At 33.3% G+C, this 19,289-nt stretch overlaps 1 protein-coding gene across 1 annotated transcript in view; it reads right to left on the bottom strand.

Moving 5' to 3' along the window:
- Window positions 1-19,289, bottom strand: part of LOC101897882 (innexin shaking-B) — a 703,106-nt gene that overhangs the window by 146,640 nt on the left and 537,177 nt on the right. The gene's annotated exons all lie outside the window — the stretch shown is intronic.

Below are 19,289 nucleotides of genomic sequence, written 5' to 3'. Positions count from 1 at the left end.
GTTCCAGAAGACATCAAAAGTCTGTATCTTAAATGAACGCTTAGAATTCATAAATATTAAAAATATATCTAAGGGTTTAAGTAGAACTAAGGGTGTGAAGTAAGGCAAAATCCTCAACAAGATATCATTTTTGAGAATGATTTCAAAGACGAAAATATTTTTCATCAAATCTCATTATAATTCAATAAATAAAAAATCTCTTCCTTCACCATAGCATGATGTGTATATTACGTTTGTTATCCGATTTGTAACGCCACGAAATATACATTTTAGACTCTACAAAGTATGTATATTTTCTTTATGTCTATAAATGAAGAAGGTTGATAAAATGCTATTCAGATGTATTTTAGTAGCGCAGAATATTTGACCAATTTGGTATGGATCCAATTTGGCATTCGGAGTTCCTGATGGGTACAGCATCGTATGACAGAAAATAGCCTGAACTAATCCACGACTTCGTATAGCCGCCATATAATGATATCTCCTCATATTCGGTATTATCGGAACGATATTGTTCAAGGGAATTATTTAAAAGTTGGTATTTGGTGTTAACAAATATCACATTTTTCGATGTCACCATTTCCAAATGGTATTTGGAGTTCGTAATGTGTGGCACAACCTGTGACAAGATATAAAGGTCAACATCTTCGTATGTCATCCATATAATTGTACCTTCGCATATTCGGTATTTTACGTTTTCGAAACATTTTTCAACGAAATTATCTCATGGATCCAATTTGGCATTCGGAGTCCCTGATGGGTACAGCATCGTATGACAGAAAATAGCCTGAACTAATCCACGACTTCGTATAGCCCCCATATAATGGTATCTCCTCATATTCGGTATTATCGGAACGATATTGTTCAAGGGAATTATTTAAAAGTTGGTATTTGGTGTTAACAAATATCACATTTTTCGATGTCACCATTTCCAAATGGTATTTGGAGTTCCTAATGTGTGGCACAACCTGTGACAAGATATAAAGGTCATCCATATAATTGTACCTTCGCATATTCGGTATTTTACGTTTTCGAAACATTTTTCAACGAAATTATCTCAACAGTGGTATTTGGAGATTGCAATAGGTACTGTTTTTTTTTAGAGATAATTGGCTATAGAGGTCCACGCTTTCGTATAGAAGTTTGGTATTTTAATATTTTTGAGGTGTTTAAGGATTTTTTTTTTAAATTTTTCAAATTCCTTCCAAATGGTTCGTGTGGCAGAAATTAGCAGATTTTCTTACTTGTATATGTAGAAAATATAAGCTTCAAGTTTTCGAAAAAAAACCATCCAAATTTTTTGATAATTTTTTCTCTGAACTCTTTTGGAGATGAAACATGAAGGTAAGAGTAATCTGCCGGTAATAAAAAAGGGTATTCTATTTTTTTTATTTTTATTTATTTTTTTGATGGTTAATATTGAAATTTGGCTAAGAGTATTGTTTTCTTAGACATCATCCTTCTGAAGTACTGTTTTGTAGGAGAATTTTGCATAAACTCACAAAGCAGCATAACCTAAAAATGTATTTATACCCTAGGACACACTATGTAACAAGTCCTTTTAATGGTCCTCATAAAAACATGTTCTGCGACGATTTATATCCGTCCGTCTGGCCATGTAATATTCTAAACAAAGTATAGGTCGTATTTATTGTCTGATTTAGATAAATATTTTCCACAAATCATTTCTTTGGTCCAAGGACTCACCCTATTGAAATTTATGACCACCGGTCCAAATTTTGATATAGCTCTCATACAATTCTTCGCCCTGTATCAAATTTATTGTGCGCCATATATGTAATATCGGATAAAAATAAGCCTAACAACGAGTACTTAAAATTTGGTGAAAATCGGTTCAGATATAGCTATAGCTCCCATATATATGTTTCATCCGATTTGTTTTTTAAGAGACCCTCACAATAGCAATACGCACCACACAACAATGATATTTATTGAAAGATTTTTCATTCAGCTCAGAAATACCTCCGCCTGATTTTATCGAAGTCGGTTCAGATTCCGATATAGCTCTCATATATATCTTTATGCTATTTAACATTCATAGCGCACCAAATTGTAAATATTATCCCAAATGGTCATATTTGTAACAGTCCGATTATCTTCAGATTTCACACATTTGTTAACTTAAGAACTGGTGGGCAAATGGAATATATCGGTCCACTCCTTTTGGTACCTTTTGCACCAAGGGTCAAAATTTTGAATACCCATTAAGCTCATAAAACGCGGAATTAACATCCGATTCCATTGAGACTTCGCACATCCCAATATTGCATTTAACACAAGATCTAGTATAAAGATGGCAGAGATAGGAGCATTCCTTCTGGTACCTCCCCCACTAAAGGTCAACATTTTGAATAAACAAAACAACCATAAAATCCGAAGTAATTATACGGTTTGCTTCAAATTTCACACATTCAACATTCGATACCATTCAGATTTGGCACATCTCAATTTTTCCATCAACACAAGATCCGTTATAAAGATGGTAGAGTTAGGACTATTTTTTCTTGTACCTCCCCCAAATAGGGTTCAACATTTTGCAAACAAAACGCTCAACCCTTTTTAAATTTCACACATACACACATTTTTCTGCGAACGCCTTATAGTACAAAACCCACAAAAGGTTACAATTTTCCATTATTTTATCTTTACAAATAAATAATTCTTTCAACCAGAAACCTGAGGTGAATATGGAATTTATGATTTCGCATAAAATTGGTTATAAATGTTTGATTTTCTTATAATTTTGCCAATACCAATATTTTTATCTGCATTAGATGAAGTATGAAAATGGAATACTTCGGTCGACTATATCTGGCACTTTACGCACATTTCAATATTTTCTTAAAATTTTCACATACCTCATGTAAAGTGAATGAAGTAACCAATATAGTCTAAACCTGGCACATCGCAATATTTATATCATATTTATTTTGGTCCGATACGAAATGGACAATATTTGTCCATTCCTTCGGATCCTACTCCATAGAAGGTCAACAATTTGAAAAATCATAACAGAAGTCAAAACATATTTAAAAAATCAAACATTGGCTTAGGGTATACATCTCTTGGCAAAACCGACTGATGCTTTTTAATTTGCTTTGTGTATATAAATATATAGTTATTCTGGCACCTCCCCAAAAATTAAAGGATATTTTTATCCCAACTTTTTCAGGTGGAAAATGAACAATATCGGTCCTCTCTTTTCTCGCACCTACCGAGGAAATTTGAACTTTAAGCTTGTTTTTATTCAAACTCAGCATATCTCTGCCCTATTTACCCATAACACATACCCAGCAAGACGCCTAAAAAATATATTTGAATTACAAACAGTTAGCTCACGATACGTATCTGCCTAAAAACTACATCCATACAAGTTCTGATATTAAATATAGTCATACTATCTTCTAATTTTTCTTCCAATATACCATTCCAGATCTCTAATAATTGGAACCGATATTCCGATATTTTTCTTTCCAATTATAAACCAATTTTTTTCTCTCATAAAAATATTTGTAATGAATTTTACTTTATATCACTGAACTTCACTTTCAATTATTACCAAAAACACATAACAGTTATTTTTAAATTCACAAAAATAATTTATTTAAAAAATATTACATGCATTTTTAATTGCAATTTACTACTCACACTTATATCGCAGACATTCTTTCACTCAATTTTTTTATGATTTCATCAAATTTACAACTCCTGTCATATTTGCGAGTATTAACATTTCATTATTTCAGCTTTATTAATTATTAACGGAAACATGTAAATTGATAAATAATTTTCTTAATATACATGTATATATTTTTGGAGATTCTTTTTTTTGTGAAATTTTCTTTTGCTTTACTAAATAAACAACATATTTATTTATTGTGACACAATATTTATATTGGAGTTGATATTTGTTTAATGGCAACATTTTTTTTTTGTTTCTGATGTAAACACATTATTAACCATGGCAGTAGCGGGTTTCAAACCAAAAAAAAAAAAAAACAAACAACTCACATACACATATACATTTTGACAATAGATAAACACACACACAAACTGCATATAAATGTTATTTTCATGCATTTAATCCTTTTGTCAATCATTCGGAAAAATACATTTATATCACATTGTGTTGTCATTGTTTTGTTGTGTTTTATTATTTTGGCTATTTGTTTGTTTTTATTGCTAGTATTTTACATTTAGTTTTTTGGCCTATTATTAATAACAATTGTTGACATGAAGCGAAATACACACATACACACACACGCTCCACGTTTGTAGCAACAATAAAAAATATCACAAATGAAAAGAAGAATCAGAGCGAAAAAATCAAACAAGGATCACGACGACGAGAACACACAACTACAACAGTAACAACAACACCATGAAGCACAAACACAAGCACATGACGATGCGATGTGTATTTATTATGGCAAAATTGCAACAAAGCATTATCGTGGGCGGGCGGTGGCTGGCTTATGTTGTGTATGTTTGAAATAAAACTGAAGTCGAAAAAATTATTCGCTGATGACAAGACCTCCATCATGATGAATTTTATGGCAGACGGGACACACACACACACACATACACCAATAACAATAACAACAATATAATATGTTACTCAAATAAAACGAAATGAAGAACGAAATAAACAACAACAAAAAACTACAACAAACATGTACGGCATATTGAGAGAAATATTTGAAATAAAAATTATATCAAAACAAACAAAAAAGAGTAATGACTGCGAACTGCTTGCAATCAAACTCAAAATAAATTCAGTTACACCCAAGAAAAAAAATGTTACAGACAAAGGACTTGTCGGGGTTGTTACCATGGTACAACCAGGAAGATAGTTTAAACCAACATTTTGAAAAATAACAATAGTTTGGTAAATACAAAATCTGGTGTTTACATGGGTTATATCGATCAACTTCTTCTGGCATACCGTCCACAAAAGTTAAAAAAAATCACATCCTTTTTATGAAGCAAAGGGAGCATTTGAAGCTTTCGAAATTTTTTATATCGTAATATTTTATTCACTCTTAAGTCAGATGCAAAAATATACAATATTAGCCTACTTCTTCTCGTACCTCCACCACTATAGTTCAAAATTTTGAAAAATATTTAAATATTTATTGAATGAAAAAAAAAAAAACAAGTTAAAATGTATCACTCCGAAAAGACATCTAGGTCACTCATATCCATGACGAAGCTGGACTTGAAGCTTGTGGTAGGCCTAATTACAGGACACTGCAACATAAAGGCCATGACAACCAAGTGTAGTGGTGGGGGGCCGAGATATATGACGACACTGAATACTGCAGGTTTTGCCCAATTGCCCAATTTTTATAGCATTGAGACAGAAGCTACTGGGTAAGCAAATTCTGCCAGTTTTGTCCACCCTCTCCGACATCGAGCCAGCAGTCATTCTTCAGTTAGCCAGAAGACCAAAATGGCTAAGAACGACACGCTGATATACCGTGGATGTAAACCAATTCATTTCCTTCTCCTCTCTATATTCTATTCTCCTATCTTCTTAAATTAGGATGAACAAAATGGACCAATAGGTCTCCGAGTGGAGTGGTTGTTTATACAACAGCGGATCCTTTACCTAACTTAACCGTCAATCGGTTTTGCCGACAGATGTATACCCTCAGGCAATGTTCGAATATTTAAATATATTTTGACTTCTGTTAGGAATATTCAAATTGTTGACCCTCTTTGGAGTAGGTTCCGAAGGAATCGGCCAATATTGCCCATTTCGTATCGGAACTAAATATATATGATATAAATATTGCCACGTGTCAGGTTTGCCCTATATGGACTGCTTCCTTCACTTTACATTTATCGGATTTCTGATTGAGAGAAATATTTAAGTATATCAAGCTGCAAAAAATCACTGGGTTGAACGGCAAGTTATGACAGATAAAAATATTGAAAATTGTGAGGTACCAGAAGGGTTTCTCAGTTATATATCGTCTTTAGAACAGGTCTTGTGTTAGCAAAAATGTTTGTGTGTGTGAAATTAGAAGAGAGTTGAATGCATATTTCGCCTTTTTCCAGCGTTTTGTGTTTCAAAATCTCGAACCCTATGTGGGTACCAGAAGAAATGGTCCGATCTATACCATCTTTATAACAGATCTTGTGTTGATGGAAATTTTGAGAGGTGCCAAGTCTAAATTTAAGCGGATGTTATTATCGCGTTTTATGAGATTCGTGATTTTTCAAAATTTTGACCATTTGTTGGGGAGGTACCCTAAGGAGTGGACCGATATATCCCATCTTCACAGTAGATCGTGTGTTTGTAGAAATAATTGGATGTATGAAACATGAAGAGAGCTGGATGCTTATTTCGGATTTTTTTTTATAGTTTTTTTATTCAAAATTTTGACCCATTGTGGGAGAGGTACCTGAAGGAAGGTTCCGATCTCCACCATCTTCATAACCGATCTTTCATTAATATAAATGTTGAGATGTTCCAGGTCTAAATGGAATCGGATATTAATTTCGCGTTTTATGAACTTCATGGATATTCAAAATTTTGACCCTTGGTGGGGGAGGTACCAGAAGGAGTGGACCAATATGTTCCATCTTCTTACCGGACCTTACATTAAGAAAAATATTGTCATGTGTGAAATGTGAAGAGATCCGTATGTTATTATGATCGTTTTGGTTATTCAAAACTTTGACCCTTAGTGAGGGAGGTACCAGTAGGAATGGTCCAATCTCTACCTTCTTTATAAAACATCTTGTGTTGATGGAAATATTGAGATGTACCTAGTCTGAATGGAATCGGATATTAATTTCGAGTGTTATGAGCTTCATGGATATTCAAAAAAATTACCCTTTGTGGGGGAGGTACCAGAAGGAGTGGGCCGATATATTCCACCTTCACACAGGATCTTTTTTTAATAAAAATATTGCGATGCATCAAATTTGAGTGCAACTGGACTCTTACTTCACATTTTATAATACCTATAATTAGTCCAAATTTTGACACCTTAAGGAGTAGTTCTATAGTTTCCATCTTTACACCATATCTTGTTTTAGTAGGGAAATTGAGAATTGTATAATTTTAAGATAATTGGACTCAATCGGACCCTTACATCACATTTTATAGGAGTTAAAATTATTCCAAATTTAATCCTTTGTAGGGGAGGTACTTGATGGAGTTTACGAATATTGTCTATTTTCGCAATTGGCCTAGCACTGACGCAAATATTAGGATTTGGAAAGCTCGAGCATAGCCGGATTGTTAGTTCTCTTTCTGTACAGTAAAATAATTTTTGGAAATTTTTGACTTTTCGTGGGGGAGATACCCGAAGTAGTAGACCGATATTGTCCATCTCCGAACTCGACTTAAGTTTGATAATTATATTACGATGTATTAAGTTCGAATCAAATCGGATATTCTCATTGAGAGCTCTCGTGCACACCAACCAGACAGACATAAGGACGAACGATCATTGCTACATCGACTCGAAATGTCCTTCAACGGATTTTGTCTAAAGAGACCTAGGATCTAAGGCCTTCATTCCAATGAGCCACGTTTAGAATTAAAATTCTGAATTTAAAGCCATATTTAAATCAGAAACCAATTTTTCATATCTAATGCATATTTACTGACTAGGGCACATACAGAAAAGTAGTTTGATATTTTAAGAGCTATCGCAAATGTAATTCTGTAACAGAGTCTTATCCTGTCGTTTAAATGTTTAAAACATGCAACAACTGGCTTTATTTATATCCAAAGTTTTTTACAAATTTCTTGAATTGAAAATATAAAACATGAATGTGATGTTGGGAAATAGAAGACCAAGAAACTCAGGGAAGGCCTAACCTTATTCCTATCTTCATAGACAGGCAGGTGGTCATGGCAATTCTCTTCAAAAGTTGAACCCACAAAGTAATCATACTCAAAAATCTAGACAATTTTGTAAATTTTCGAGTGTACTCTTCTGGCTATCTACATTCACTGAACACAATTCAGCTCATCTATGTGGGAGTGTTTGCAATTGTTTGCGTCTGTGTGTGTGTTACATTCTGTGGTTTATGGACTGTTTGCATGTTGAACTCGTTCTACGTGAGGTTGTGTGTATGTATGCACGTACACGGGCTCAGACAGTTACTCAGTTGGTCCAACCTACACAACCGCAGTGTTTGGACAAAAATGATATGTGAATTAAAAAGGTTGATAGGTTTTAGTTTTGCGGATTTTTGTTTTGGTATTCAAGTACTCAAAACAAAAAAAAAAAAAAAAAAAAACAAAATGGAAAAAAAAGAATTGCAGATACATCTCTCTCATGTCATTTGTAATGTTTGTGATAAAGTTTTGTTTTCTTTTTTATGATAGGTATCTCTCTTTATTACTTGCTTTGTGAGGGTTGTTGTTATTAAAATAATCATAATGAGAAGAGAACATATGAGAGCACATGTGCGTGGGCAATTGTAGGCTGTTTGTAAATAGTTAATTGAGTGAATGAAAGAAAAAATAATAATGAAGAGGATTTATTGTTGAAATAAAATTCTCTATTTAGTCAATGCAAAAACTAAAGAGAGAAAGAGTGAGTAACAAGTAACTTTGAGATTTTTATTCTGAGATAAATATATCCTACTAATTTTTTTTTTGTTTTTTTTTTTTAACTTTTCTCCACGTTTCCTAGGCACACAAAAACATTCACTCCAAAAATAAAGCATTTGGTTAATATTGGGCGACATACATAATTTGAAAATTGCTGGGATAGGTTTCCAATAAATGCATATTAATATGACAAGAAAGTCTAACCAATATTCGGTATTTTGATGATTTTAGCGACATTATTCAACGGAATTGTTTTAAATTTGATATTTGAAGTTCGTAACGGATACTACATCCTATGACAGAAAATTGTCTATGCAGGTCCACGTTTTGGTATAACCCCCATATATTGGTACCTTCCTATATTCGGTACTTTTATAATTTTAGCTACATTATTCACCGATTTGTTTGTTTTAAGTTTCGCATTTAAATGTTGTAATGACTTATGACAAAAGTTGCCTATGCAGATAACGGTATCGGCATTTTTAAAATTTGAACAGAATTTTTTACGGATTTTATTTTTTTGAAAATTGCCGAATTCGTTCCAAATGGTGGATGTCATTCATAGTTCGGCCAGGTCAAATTTACAGCTTTTTTACTTTTTTATAAAAAAATTGTGACAAAATGACAGTCTAGTTCTAAATCGGTAAATATTTGTAAAGAAATGAGTGACTGCAAAAAAAAAAAAAAAAAAAAAAAAAACGGAAAAAGAATCAGTTTTGTGTCCATTTCACCATCTAATATTTTGCGATCATCTTCTCCAACAATTGGTTTCGGTTCTGACCCTAACGTTGTGTGAAATTTTAAGACAATCGGATTCTTATATCCCATTTTATAAGAGTTATAATTATTCAAAATTTTGACCCTTTGTGGGGGGAGGTACTTGATGGAGTGGTCCGATTTTGTCCATTTTTGCACCTGCTCTAGCACTGACGAAAATATTAATATTTGCTAAGTTGGTGCAAAGTCGGATTACAGTTTCTCTTTCTGTGCAGGAAAAAATTATATATATATATATATATTTTTTTTTTTTTGAAAATTTCTACCTTTTGTGGTGGAGGTACCAGAAGGAGTAGACCGATGTATAACACCAGACCTTGGGCTAATAAAAATATTGGGATATGTGAAATTTGAAGACAATTGAACTCTTACATAACATTTTATAAGAGTTATAATTATTTAAAATGTTGACCCTTTGTGGGGAGGTACTTGATGGAATAGATACTGTCCATTTTCGCATCTGACCTAGCACTGACGAAAATATTAGGATTCGCAAAATTGGAACAAAATCCTATCATTCTTTCTCTTTCTGTGCAGAAAATATATATTTTTTAATTTCGATCTCTTGTGTGGGAGGTGCAAGAAGGATTGGACCGATATTTCCCATCTCTGAACACGATCTATAAAAAATGGAGGAAGAACAATTTCCGGAAATTTACAGGACTTTTTTGAGAATATAACTGTGAAGTGACAGTTGTTTTAGTTTCAAAATTGTGGATGAAACTTTCCAAATGCCGAAAATCGGCAGATATAATTATTATAATTATTATAAAGAAATTCCATATTCAATACCATTCCTTCTAAAAAACAGCTATTTTGCAAAACATTGGAGACATATATAAATTGGAGACATATATAATAATGTATGTAATAGCGATACCTCAATTCAAACAGAAAGGCCATTTTTAAATTGATATGTAATTTAATAGGGGTTCTCGACAAATATTTCATGGTGTTGCAAACGGAATGACAAAATTAACTATACCCTTCATTTTGTGGTGGAGGTTATGAAATGTATATATTAATTTATAACAAAGATTTCACACTCTCTCTCCCTCCCTCCCTCCCTCCCTCTCTCTCTCTCTCTCTTGCTGCCTCTACATTTTAAATTTTGAAGATTTTTATTAATTTTATTATTCCGTTCAAAATTCAATAGTTTATTATACTGCAATAACTTGACCTAACATAAAACAGCAACAACAACGATAAACCAGTAACAAAAAACACCAACTGCCAGAAATGAAACGAAAAGGAAATTTACAACAGCAACAATAATGGCAAGTACTGGCACTTTTCGTTGTTGCTGTTGCTGCAACGAACGAAATGGGGAAAAAGTTGGAAGCAAATTATAAAAGGAAATGACATGATATCTACCATAAAAAATCATTAAATTTTGCATAACAAGAATAACAACAACAGCACGAATAACATCAGAATATTTTTGAAGCCATAGTAGCAGGGCTATAACTATTCCGAGTACTTGTTGTTGCTGTTGTCATACTACAGTCACAATTCAGGCATGCCGATTGAAAGCAAAAACCTTTTTTACATGATTGTGTCTGTATGTGTGTGTGTTGGTTTTTCGGTTGTGTGTGTGTATAAACCATGAATTGGATTGAATTGGATGAATCCAAGCAAAGTCATATAGCAAAACGGATATAGAGTCAGTAGGTTAAGAGTTTAATAACGACTAGTGTACAGACAGACATACAAACACTCATACACACACAAAAAATAAGGTAACTGACATAGGTCCTCCTCGTTTTCATTTTCCTTTTCACGGTACTCAATTCAATACAATGGCAAATATGAAGAGAGTCAGGAGAAGACAACAACTCAACTGAACGAAAAATACAAAAAAGCGAAGAACAACAGAAAAAACTACGCCAAGAAATATAATACCTGTAGAACAACAATCACAACCACGGTGAAAAAGAAAACAGAAAAAAATTGGACTATTACAAGGACATTACAGTACAAACAACAGATGGATGAAAGGACGTCCGGACATTCGCGTTTGAAGTACAGAAATTAAACGCAGATAAAATTGCCTGTGACGAGGGTAGATGTGGTGGCTAGAGGTCATAGTTGATATTTCGAAAAAAATATATATTTCTCAAATAGGTTCGAATTTAATCATTTTTACAAATTTTACATACAATTTACGTACAACAGTATTTTGGTGAGAATATTCCAGAAAAAAAGTTATTCGTGATGGAATTCAAGCGTGTGATTGTGTGATTTCCTTATATTTGGCTGGAAAACCACAAGTGGCTATCGTTAGAGCACTCCAGCATTTAAATGTGAATAAATCTTTTGTGTCTCATACCATGGCTCGTTACCGTGATACTGGTAGCGTAGCCTGACGTCAAGGAAGTGGACGGAAGAAAAAAGCAACATCGGCCGCGTCGTAGTGGCCGAAAAATAGCTCGTGAGCTGAACATATCGCAATATTTCATTCGGCAAATATTGAAAAATAAGCTTGGGGTAAAGGCATGGAAATTCCAAAAAGTGCAAGAACTTACACCGCAACAGGAAGCAGTTTGTAAACAAACAAAATGATCTTGCCAAAGAGGTCAGCTGAAAATGTGCAACTTCGGTTGGCCATCAGAACTCAAGCGCCGGCCATGGTGTTGGTGTGGGCCGCCATAACAGCCGATGATCGCTCTCCGCTCGTATTAATCTCCATGGCATCAGAATAAATGCCGAATATTATCGCGAAAGGAGGGTGTATTAAAGCCTTTTGCACGCAAACATTTTGTCCGCAGACCTTGGACATTCCAACCGGACTCAGCACCATCGCACCCAAGAATGGTTACAAAATAAGGTTCCTCGCTTCATTTCCAGCGTACAATGGCCACCAAAATCTCCGGATTGGACTATTGTGTCTGGAGTATTTTGGGAAGCAAAGTTGGCACTATAAAATACTTAAGTGCAAGCGCTTCGTCGGGAATGGGCCAAAATACCACAGAGCAACATTCGGGCGGCGTGTGACGGTTTCATTGGCCATTTGAAGGCCATAATTCGTGCCAAAGGCGACCAATTCGAACAAATCTTATCTTTTTCTAAAAGTTGATACCATTTCCGACATTTTTTGTTTTCAATCAATAAAATTTAAAAAAAATGTATGTGAATATTTTGATTAAAGATATGGCGAAAATCTTTAAATATCTAAATCATTGACAGGGCTAAAAATTAGAAATTTATTTTATGGGCATAGTCTCTTAATAAAAAATCCGACATGGAATAAGTTGCCAAATCAAAAACTGAAAAAATACTCACATATATGAATTTTCAATTGTCTGATTACCTGCTGAATATAACTCTCGTTACATCAATGACACATAACCGATCGGAGTATACAACAAAATAGAAGTTCCATGGTTTTTTAAAATTTTCCCAGTGAATACCACATGTATACACATGACTGTATATAAACATAAAGGGAAACATATGTCTCTGTGTATGTTCCTTTACGCTTGTTTTTGTTTCGTCGGTGTGCCGGCTTCCATATTCTGCGGATCTCCTCAATAACGTAACAAAACACTCATTCACAAACACAGGCAGAGAAACTTACGAACTTAAATATTCAAATATACATACACACAATGTTATCTAGGACAAGGTATGCATATTAGCATTGTTGTGGAAAAAAAGGAAAGCAATGTAAGTACATGTGCTACATATTTAATTATTATTGCGAAATTTCGCTGAAGCACTGTCAATGTTTCGTTATTATTATTTTCATTTTAGTTTTCTTCAATTTCTGCTTTTTGAAAGCTATCCTTTTTACAAGTCTGCAGTTTCTGGGATATATACGGAATTTTCAAAACGTGAAAATTCTTGTAACAAAATAATTAAGGGTTTTTAGAGAAATTATCAGCATAAGAGAATACAGATAAGAAAACTATAGTTTACAAAAATGCGGTAAATTCAATAGGTCCTTTCTTTTTGTCGTCGTTATTTTCCATTTCATGGTGCTCAATTCAATATATAGACAAACATAGAAAAACACAGCTAAATTCGGCTGATCAGCTTAAAATTCTATGTCGATTTAGTGATGTCCGTCAGTCTGTGGAAATCACTCTAGCTTCCGAACGAATTGAAGTAGATTGATAAAATTTGACTCAAATGTATGTTGTGTCTGAATGATATTTGGTATTGAAAATGGGCCATGTAGGTCCACGTTTTGGTATAGCCCCCATATAATGGTACCTTCCGATATTCGGTATGTTGATGATTTTAGCGACATTATTCACCGGAATTGTTTCACATTTGGTATTTGAAGTTCGTAATGTATATTACAGCCTATGGAAGAAAATTGTCTATGCAGATCCACTTTTAGGTATAGCCCCCATTCCATTTGATGATTTTATCTACTTTATTTACCGTTTTTTCGCATTTGAATATTTTAATGGCTTATGACAAACATTATCTATGCAGATCCATGTAGTCGTACAGACCCTAATATAATGGTTACATTTTAACAGAATTTTTAACGGATTTTTTTTTTTGAAAATTGCCAAATTCTTTCCAAATAGTGGGGGGTATTGAAAGTCTGAACTCACAGCTTTTACGCTTTTTTTTGTAAAGGAGCTTAAAATTTTTATTTTTTCTTATTTCTATAGGTTCAGTTTTTTTTTAGCAAAGTTAACTTATATTAGGATAGTAGATCGAACCCCAAAATGTTTTTAAGATCACGAGACAATGTTGTATAGTCCTAAAAGAACGGACCTCAATATATTACAATATCTTAGTTGGAACTGAGAAAATTTGTTGAGACATGTGTTGTGAAGCGTGAGTTTTTAGCTAATATATATTCGGTAACACTGGTTTAGCCAATTAGGTAAGTTTCGTGTTTTGTTTCACTGTCAAACATGACCATGAATCATTTTAAGCTAGCAAATCATCGATTTTTACCATCAACATGTGTGCACTGTTGAGAAAGTTCATTATCGGAAAATTTTGTTCAACGACGATGCTCATTTGTAGCTCAATGAGTTTGTTAATAAGCTAAATTTTCGATTTTAGATTGAGGATGAGCCACAAGCATTGCTAAAGCTGTCAAAGCAAAAGTCACATTTTGTTCCACAAAAATGCAGTGAATCGTAACGATTCAACGATTCCCCAAATTACAAGAGCTTGACGTGTGGTTTCACAACTACAGGGTCACATGCCACACAGCACTAGAATGAATGGGCTAGTTTGTTGAATTGATAGGCTAATTGATAGGCTAGTTTGTTGAATATTTTATTTCACATTCGAGACCTGTCAATTGGCCGCCTAGAACGTACTAGTTACGCCTTTATGGAAGAAGTGTTTTCATTAAAGCCTATTGCTTTTGGGGATGATCGCAAAATATTTCAAATGTACCAAAAAAAAACCCTATTTTGCAGTCCCTCTATTTTGCAGTCCCTTAGCGGGAAAAAACTTTCGTAGGCAAATGCCTCCGGCCAAAAACCGAAGGTAACATTTTTGCATGGCGTTATTTCAAAAACGAAATCTGATAAAAATGAATTTGGACATATCACATGGTCGTCTCCGCATCACCATAGCCTATGCTTACTTGTTTTTTTTTTTTAATTTTTGAAATCGGTACTTACCCCTGGAAACCAGTGATTCTTGAAGTAATCCAAAGCTCTGTAAATTTTCAAAGATTTTTTTTAGTAAATGTTGCGAAACATTTCTAAATATCTTGGGAACCCTTTATGTATGGGAAAGGCTATATAAACTCCCAAGAAACTGCTAACTTGATTCGCCTGTTATAATTGTTCAAAATTTTGAGCTTTTGAGGGGGGAGGTACTAGATAGGGTGTTGCTGCTATATCCCATTTTAATATTATATTTTCTCTTGGCAAAAATATTGAAAAGTTTAAAAATAATCGGAACCCCATTTGCATTTTTCTAATGGAATGTTTGTTCAAAATGTTGTCCCATTGTGCGAATTATTACGATATTTTCCGTTTTTGTACCTGATCTGAAATATTTGAACTGATTCGAATATTTGCATTTGGAAAGTTTGAATCCTTTATCTTTATCTCTACATAAGATAAATTGTCTAAATAAAAATTTTGATTTTCTCGAACTCAGTCTTAGTTTAACAATAATAATATTATTATGATGTGTAAATTTCGTAGGAAAACAGATACCCGCTTCGAGAGTTATCTTGCATATAAACCAGCCAGACAGACGGGCGAGTGGACACGCAAGACCAACTTGAAATGCAACAAAGAATGAAACAAATTTCCTCTTAAGAGACTTGTGGTATAAATCTGTTATATCTGTTAAGCACGTTTTGGCCACTAAGGTTAAAAAAAAAAACAAAAACACCTTAAATGTTGGGGTACATGGGGGCTATATCGAAGTGTGGTATAATTGCCCAAAATGAAAATTCCATGTATCTTTTGTACATTTGAAAAGAATATATATATCAACATGGCAATATCGATATACAGTTTTATACTCAACCAGAATAAACATTTTGAGGCGTGTAATATGAGTATTTCGAGGAAATACAAATGGATTAAAAACTAAATATACCCTCCATACAAGGCTGAACGTATAAAAAATAGTGTTGTTAGGGCATTTTTTATTATTTGCATACTATAAAAAATAATTCGGACTTTAACTTTTAAAAATATATTTCCTTAGTTCTTCAGAACATATGCCTTAGGCGATGTGGTCCACAATCACTGAATGTCAATATTTGTTCAGAGATGTTTTTTTTTTTAATTTAATGACCAATTACTTAACACAACCTCTCTTTGGCACTGAAATTAATTAAACAATCACTGCCAAAATGTTCACCATTGACGCAATATATCCGTAATTATTTCACCCTGACATCTATAAGCCCCATTTTTTAATTTCGTAATACCCTTCACGAGATTGTCACATCATTAACTTGTAACGATTAAAAAGCCTAATTGTCACTTTAGGATTTCTTTTTGACATAATTGTGGCACTTGTTTTAATCAGGCGCCTCAAACGATTGCAAAAACACTCAAACACAAGAAATAGCAACAACAACAACAACAGCAACAATTGTATCAATAATCGTTTTCTGTCTTTTTAAAGTCAAAATCATCATTATTATTGTTGTTATTATTATAAGACATCTTAATCAAAGCCTTTGCTAGAACAAAAAAATGGATATATTGTGGACAGAAATTGAAAGAAAAATAGACTTAAACGTTGAATTGTGGCACAAAGTGCAAATCGCACACAAAGGCAAAGGGAAAGAAGAGCAGCGCCGAACGAGGAATAAGAAACAGTGAACTACAAACATGGTATTGTTCCCACCATAATTATTGTTATTACAACAAACCGACCGCAAGTAGACTTGACTTAAATAGAATGATAAGCACAAACCAAATGGAAAAGCAAATTGCAAAGCAGGCGAGTCAGTGAGCGAGTGAATGACAAAAACTGAAAGCATTGTATATCCACCTACACCATCCCATACGTTTACTTGGCCACCATTTTGCGGCCATTTACTAGAACAGGAGCAGGAGCAGAAGTAGAGCTGGCACAGAAATCGGAAATAGTTGTAATATAACGAATGGAAATCACGGAAATGCTGTCATTGTCAACCATTGTTTTTCAGACAACAGTAAATAGAGAAGTTTAAATTGAAATATTTCTATTGTCACTGCTGCATGGATGGATGGATGTATGTGTGTGTGTGTGTGTGAGTTCACTCGTAATGGTATGTGGGTGTGCGGTTGTTGTTGTGTCAGTCAGTGTGTTTAGATAACTTTCTTTACATTTGTCCTATTCATGACATACAAACAACAATGTGCCACGTACCACTGACCAAGACCTCTTTTTTCAATTTCAATGCACTTCCAACAATTACCAACTGAATTGCAAATGAATTGAAATTTACATACATACGAACATACAGACAAATACAAATCTATATTTTTGTATTGTATGATTAAATGTTGTAATTATTTATAATTACTTGCAAAATTTCATTCTTGCTTATTATGTTCAAATGATTTTCTATGTCATTTTGATAGTTTTTGTTAATCGTTTCTTTTTTTGCTAATGTTGAGCATTTTTATTATAGTGCCAGAAAATGGCTTTCCTGTCAGTGGAAAGCAATTTTGAAATGGAATTGTGGTCTCATGACACTTGAGCTTTTTGTTAATGCAAAACATATTTTTAAAGGAAATGGATTCAAATATCTACCCAAAAATACATTTCAAGAAATATATATTTTACATTGATGAAGATTTTTTTTAGATTGTATGTATTTCGGAAAAAAATGTAAGTTTATCTTTGCTCTATACATAGTGAGAAATATATATAATTTTTTTTTTAATTTTTATATCTATTTTCAAAATTTTTGAAAAGTCTTCGAGACGTAAATTTTTTAAAAAGAATTTCTTGAAGAGCTTTCTAGAGCTGCTTTTTTTAAAGCATGTTTTTTGAAGAGGCTTCAAGGCATGGATTTTTCAATAATATTTTTGAAGAGGCTGGATTTTTTATAGATTATTTTCGAAATTCCTTCGAAAATGTTTGTTCGTATATATTCATATTTTCAACCGAAAAAAATCGCTGCGACATATGTAACCAATAAAAAAAACTGTAAATTATTTTGGACGAGAATACATAGCACGAATGACATTAAATTTTTCAAAATTCAAAAGATATAGTTAACCAGTAATATTTATTTATTCCCAAGGTCTCGTACTGCAATATATTTGTGAAAAAAGCCTTGTGTTGGCCCGCTACTTCTTTAGCGAAAAGTCCACCTTAAAATTTTACATTCGTTCCAACAGTACTAAATGTTCAGACTTTCTGGGTTTTCTATACTATCCAATTTTTTTCTTTTTCGAAAGGAATAATGGGCAAATGTTTGCCTTTTACACAAAAAGGTCTTCGAAATCTCTATTATAAAATCTAACTGAGGAGGATATTAGTAAAACCATTGTTCAATGAATCCACATCGGATTTTTCTGTTTAAAAATTTTTCAACGTTCCTTCATAATAAAAATCGATCTAAATCCTAGAAGTATTTAGTACCATTTAACACGTTCGTACAAATATAGGACGCATGTCCAAACCACCGCCAAATCTCAAATCCTGATACCATCAGTAATATAGATATAAAATTTCAGAATTTTATCTTTATCCCAACACCCAATACCAAATATAGTACCACTCAGTACTTTTCGAACAATTATAGAACACATTTCGAAAACCATCTCCAAATCTCAACCTCAGTTCTTTAAACATGAAATTTTAGAATTGTATTTCTATTATTCCTTTACCCAATGTTAGTACTTTTTGTACAAGTATGGCACATATTGTCGAAGGCAATAGCATATGACATGGCTACTCATGAAAAGCGATCTTAATATAACATTTCAAACTGCAAGCTCATTTCTGTTCACCCAATACCAAATTTTACTATTTAGTACACTTCGTGCATTTATGGTACATATTTCCAAAACTACCTCTCTACCATATACCAACCATAAAAAGGGATCCCAATATAAAATTTCGAAATTCCAGCTCCACCAGTTCACCCTAAACAATAGTGTTTAAAATTTAGTACCATTTAGTATAGTTCGCACACTTAGTACATATTTCCAAAACCACCTATATCAAATGTCAGGTTTATAGTTCTATCCGTTCACATAATACCGAATGGCACCCTTTTAGAAATTAAGTATAATTTTAGAACTTTTCGCAAATTTAAAGTTTGAATTCACAAAAATTCTTTGGTGCAACTATCCTGTACTCCACCTGTGACTCTCATTTCAAATTTCCATTTTTCAAATACAAAGTATTCAAGTTTTAATACATTTTACTACTTTTCGTATCCTTTTATCACGATTTTCCAAAAAATCTGCCTTATCACATGCCTACGCACGCCTTTCAGCCTTTTTTGTCTGAG

This window comes from Musca domestica, unplaced genomic scaffold, assembly GCF_030504385.1.
Source record: "Musca domestica strain aabys unplaced genomic scaffold, Musca_domestica.polishedcontigs.V.1.1 18, whole genome shotgun sequence".
In the NCBI taxonomy this organism is placed as follows: Eukaryota; Metazoa; Arthropoda; class Insecta; order Diptera; family Muscidae; genus Musca; species Musca domestica.
Note: the sequence above shows the minus strand (reverse complement) of the source record. Positions and strands in the feature narration are given on the sequence as shown.